This window comes from Brienomyrus brachyistius, unplaced genomic scaffold, assembly GCF_023856365.1.
Source record: "Brienomyrus brachyistius isolate T26 unplaced genomic scaffold, BBRACH_0.4 scaffold37, whole genome shotgun sequence".
NCBI lineage: Eukaryota > Metazoa > Chordata > Actinopteri > Osteoglossiformes > Mormyridae > Brienomyrus > Brienomyrus brachyistius.
Genome location: NW_026042312.1, coordinates 3,661,697 through 3,667,696, shown reverse-complemented (window position 1 = coordinate 3,667,696; position 6,000 = coordinate 3,661,697).

Below are 6,000 nucleotides of genomic sequence, written 5' to 3'. Positions count from 1 at the left end.
TACTGCATTTGACTGTTATTCAGTCTTTTAATGTTGATTGTTTAGTTTTTTGGGGGGATGTTTTGTGGTTCTTTTCCGTGTTTTGGCGTCTTTCAAGCGACCAGCGTATGCTCAGTTTTAATGTTTTATTTAATTTAGCATTTGTTAGCATGTAAATGTAAATGTATGCTCTCAGTTATATGTGCACAGTCTGTCATAATTTGATTGTACGGTAGGGGGTGTTGAGTTGTACTGCGCGTGCTCGAAGTGTTTATATGTATGTATAGAGTGACCTAAAGAGAAAGACGGCGATATGTCATAGTTCATGGTGAATAACGTGTTGTGTGAACTTATTTTTCCATTTATAAATCCTCTATTATTGTTAGTCTTCTCCCGATTTTCTTACCGCTGCACCGACAGTTTGACGTGCCAACAGCATTATTTGTTACAAGTAAGGTTATTTTAATTTAAGTCTATATTCTTGGTCGCGTTCTCCCCATGTCGTCGTGGGCTTTCCTCCGGGTACTTGCTAAATTGCCCGTAGGAGTGCATGTGTGAGTGAATGGTGTGTGAGTGTGCCCTGCAATGGGCTGGCCCCCCCATCCTCGATTTTTCCCTGCCTCGTGCCCATTGCTTCCGGGATAGGCAACCCAGTAGGATAAGCGGTTTGGAAAATGAATGGATGGATGGATTCTTGGTCACAGAAAAATATAAAAAATTGAAGAAAATGCAGCGTTTCTGAAGTTTAAACATATTGAACATAATACGTATTTACATTATTTGAAATGGGAAAATTGATTGAGGTCACGCACTTTTCAGGTCAGGAACTAAGTTCGTGAGCCGAGGTATGACTGTATATTGAAATATGTTTGTGTAAAATTCAGTATATTTTTTGGATTATATTTAAATTTTATGTGCAGGTTAGTTAGTGTCACATGCAGGGTTGCCAACCCTCACTCAAGATGTCTTGTAGTCAATCTGTTTTATTCCATTATAAACCTAAAATTAGCTCCATCAAAAGTGTTGGGGTAGTCTGCAAACCCTCCAGACTATTTACAAGGTAGTAAGACTGTTACACATATGGAGATGAATGTGCAGACTTGTCTGGAATTGAGAATCTCACGCCAGCCAGCTGACCAAAGATAGCAGCTCTGCCTGTGCAGTAATGCGGTTGTTGATTGGGAAGGTGTGGGTCAGTGCAGAAGTGTAGTCCACATGTCAGGAGTGACTGACAGCTCCATTGCATTGCCTGTATGTTGTTTTTCCTCATTCAGAATCAGACGAATTGAGAAAGCTGTTTGCTGGAGCGACGACAGATACTGGGCAACTTGGGACAAGTGGGGAGAGGTGATTGACTGGGGAGATGAGAAAGAGCTGTGCTCCCCAGCAGAATCACCTTCTGACCAGGCTGACAGTTCCACTGAGTCACATTCCCGAAGGCGAATTGCCAAGGCAGTTAGCTGGACGGATGATGCTTATTGGGCAGCCTGGGACAAGTGGGAAGAGATCATCTGCTGGGGTGATGAAGAGGAGTGCTCCCAAGTAACTCCACCCACTAGCCAGCTTGGGAGGGATAAAGGGATAGATGTACATGGGTTGGAGGCTTTAGTGATAAATAACAGGACAATCTCCATAAAGCCTGTAGACAACCATCAAGACAGTCTGAAGATAGGAGCTGTGCTGGTAGACCTCTGCCAGTTTGATCTCGAATATTTAGATCAAAGTAAATTTAATTTTGAAATTTTGCAAGTACAAATTGGAGAAGTAGAAGTGGAGGAGACTAGAGAAAAGGCGTTTGAAAAAGCATTTGAATTGGAAATTGAGGATGTGGCAGTAGAAGTTATAAACAGTGAATTCCAGCCGAATGCTATAAATTTGGATATTGTTGAAACTAAGGTGGACAAATTATTATTGGAAGAACTGATCGTTGGCGATTTAGAAGCAGGCAATGTGAAGGTGTCAGTATCAAATGGCAATGTGGTGAAGGTACCCTTAAGGTACCCTTCACCACAGAGGAACAGAAGGACCAGGCAACCTTAGACCATACTCTCTGGTGGTTGACTCGTGGCAACTGGACTTGTTTCTGAAAGTTAGAAACGTTTCGCTGCTCATCGAAGCAGCTTCTTCAGACTGAGGGAGGTAGTAAGTGTCCACATATTTATCCTCCTGGGTAAGTAGTCTAAGGGGGCTCGTTGAGTGAAACAAAGTGGGGGGGGGGAGTTGCGGGTAGATGTAACCAGTCCCTCCTACTCCAATAGAGTGGGTCGTTAAGGGTGGTCCACCTGGTGGAGGTGTGAATTGGGTCTGTTTTTTTCCTGGGAATTATTTTTGTTTTGGCAAATGATGAGAGGGCCGCAGGTTAAATTGGAGACAGGTTGTGCCTAATGCCTCTACCTCTGTTGAGTGAGGGGTTGTGCATTTGCACATGCAAAGCTGCTTGGACGAGCGGTGAAACGTTTCTACCTTTCAGAGAGGTACAATGTCTTTGGATGTCTTTTGTCTTGTGCAGTCTGGGAGTTGACTGAATGCTGGGGCGGGGGTAGCTTTTCCTTTGTAGTGGGGTCCGGTGGGGCGCCTTGGGCTCTGTGGGGCCCGGTGGTGCTGCTGCCTTGGGCCCCGGTCTGGATGGGCCTGGGCCCCCCTCCCTGGATGGATTTCGGGGAACGGGGAGTGCCTATGGGGGTCAGCGGGGGAGCTGGCTCCGGGGGGGGGAGGTATTTTGCCCCCCCCCCATTCCTTTCCTCCCCATCCCTAAATGCTTCCCTCCTCCCGCTCCATCACACCACCACACATGTAGGGCTTTGAGGTGTAGGTGCGTTGCTGGGATGCAGGGTAGGTATTCCTCCTCTGTCCCCTCGCGACCACCTGTACCTCATTCATACACTACAACGTAGACACTCTCATTACTTACTCTCTCACGACACATACATTTAGGGCGTTGGGGATGGGCACACAGAATGGCATCCAGAGGGCGGTCTGTTCATTCAGCCTTACCTCTGGTGCCAGGGCCCACATCTCAATTTTAATCACACATAGACATTGAGGGCTCTGGGGAGAGGCCGAGCTAACACCAGCTGTTGGTCGGCAGGGGGTGGTTAGTGCCATGCCCTTCACCTGTTTTAAAAGCACTTTAGAACAACACACACCAACACCACATCTGAGCGGGCGAAGGGGGGCATGGGGTCTTTTCACACCCCCGTTCCCTGTTCGCCATTTGGGGCTGAGAGGAACAGCTGGTCGGGGTCTGGGCTGGTGGGCTTCTCGGCTACTGCGGGGTCCGGGGTGATCTTCTGGTCTCCTCGCCAGAGGAAAAATAGGGGTCCACATAGAGTATACATGGGGAGTGAGAGTATGTGTACAGCGTTCATTTCTGTGTCTAAATGTTGGGTGAATGTGTAAATATTTGTTTATGTCTGCATGAGGGTGGGAACGTATGCTTGTATATGTGTGTGCCTGTTTGTCTATACACACGTGTCAGGTTGGGTCCTAGACTCCACCTGAAATAACATCTCGGGCACAATAAAGTGGTCCTCCGCAGAGGGGGGGTGGTGGAGGGAAAAAAAAAAAAAAAGCTTGTGACCCACCGACCGATTTCTTATTTGATTACTGTTGTTCCTTGTCTTGTTTTTGACCCCTCGTGGTCTGCTTTTGTTTTTATTAGTGTCTCTAGTGTTTATCCCCTTTCCTCCTTTGAATCCCTGAGTGAGTCGTCCACTCTCTGTTTCTGCTTGCTCTATGACACGCTGTCGCTCTCAATCCGCCCTGGACATGTGACAGTATTTCTGTTTTTGCTTTTGTTTGGACGTACTGAGTTTAGGATTCCTAGCTTAGAAGGAATAGTTTAACCTGTCATGTGTAACGTTGTTAAATGCGCTGATATCAGTGTTATGTCACAGTACCAGAAACTGAAAATGGTACATTTTGTTTTCTTTTTGTTTTCTTGCAATTACTACATACAAATGTTTAATGTTTTGCTGACATCTAATTAGAAAATAAATGCATTTATGCTTTAAATGATCTTTTTGTTGTCTTCAATCATTTCAACAGGTGAAAATGACCTGAAATCAATGAGTTTGAACACTGGACACTACATTCCGTGTTTGTGTATAAAGTCATGTTTAGCGTACATGCGAGTTCATTCATATCCTTTTCCCCAGAGACAAAAAGTAGGCTAGGCTAATGGGAAAAAAAACACACAAATATATAGACCTAATGTCAGTGTATTATTCATGAGGTTTTGTAATATCTGAGACCAAATTAAACTTAATCTGTGTATTTAATGGATTTATGTGCTATTGCTACTGGTTTAATTGGTAAATAGGCCTTTTTCCAAGCAATTGAATATTTAAATGGGAATGTTTTACGTTATTGATTTAGCTTTAATCATGAAGTACCAAGCCTGATATCAATCCATGTCTAATGTGACATATTCAGGACATGCAAAGTCTATACACATAGGCACAGACTATGGCTGGGATTCGTGTGGCCTACCCTGCAGATGGGAGGCCAACACTGCATGGTATATATTCTTTAAATTTATTTAATATTAGTTACATAATTACTCATATAGACCATGTTAATACTTAATAGTGCATGTAAAGAAAATTATACTCTCATATACTATACTGTGTGAAGTGTATGTAAGTATGGAATATCCATCCATTGGCTGTAGCACTTATCCTATTCAAGGTCAAAGCCAGAAGCTATGGATGCAAGACTGGGACAACAGGAGCTGACCCTGACAGGAAGCTCATCTCATAATGATATTCCCCACACCGTGCTACTTCTTGCAGAGCTTTGCTGGGGTAGGTGGTGTGGCTATCATACCAGCCGGCGACGCATCCAGTTAGGATGCTCTTGATGACACAGTTATAAAGTGTCCTGAGGATAAGGGGACTTGTGCCACACCTTTTAGCTCGTCGGAGGTAGAAGGGCCGCTGCTATGCATTAAAATTTTTCCCAATATGATAAATGTAGCGTGGAAAAAGTAACCATATCAGTTTACATGGGCTTCTACAGGGGGTTAAGTATCCATCCATCCATTTTCTGAAGCCACTTAATTCCAACTGGGGTTGCCTGGGGACTGGAACCTATCCCAAGAACACTGGGCACAAGTGGGAACCAACCCTGGGGAATCACCAACACACCACAGGGTGCACACACAACTACAGGACCAATTTAGACTCACCATTCAACCCCTCTTGAATGCTTTTGGACCGTGGGAGGAAACTACAGCGCCTGGTGAAAACTCAGACAAACAGAGGGAGAGCGTGCAAACTCCACGCAGAAAGGACTTGGGATTGAACACAGGACCTTCTTGCTGCAAGGCAGCAGGGCAAACCACTGCGCCACCATGCTGCCCCCGTGTTAAGTATGATAAGTAATATGACAAATGTCATAGCTTAGCTATAGATATGCATAAAATGTACGGAAAGACGATATAAACATCTTGTTACTGGTTCATAATCATAGTGAGAATATCTTATTGTTATGCAAACGTTAGTGCTTCCTTTGTTTCTGATTTGTGTCTTCAGGATCTCCAGGGCAGCTTGTGGACAAACAGGAGGTGACGCCTATGAAAGGAGACACTGTCAGTATTCAGTGTCACTATACTGACATTTACATTGACATGATGTGGTGTAGGATGGGCAAGGGCTCCTGTGTAGAGAATTCTGGGAGTTTGGATGGGAGGCCTGTGGAGCTCAGTGATGAAAGAGTTAATAAAGTGCTCAGCGTCACAATGAGGCGACTGGAGAGGAAGGACACGGGCTGGTACCTGTGTGTGGCAGAAAACCTGCAGACACTCCTTCCTATTAAAGTCAATGCACAACCACACACAGCACTGAATGTAAGTAATTAATTAAAATATGTGAGTCGTTTATACTCTATTAGAAATAAATAAAGGCTAAATGAATCCCAAATCTTTCCCTCGTGAAGGAAGTTGGTGCATTTTTGTGGGAAGAATCTGTTTGGGGGAGGGGGCGTGCACTGTACTCACTGGGGTATTACCAACAAGCACCA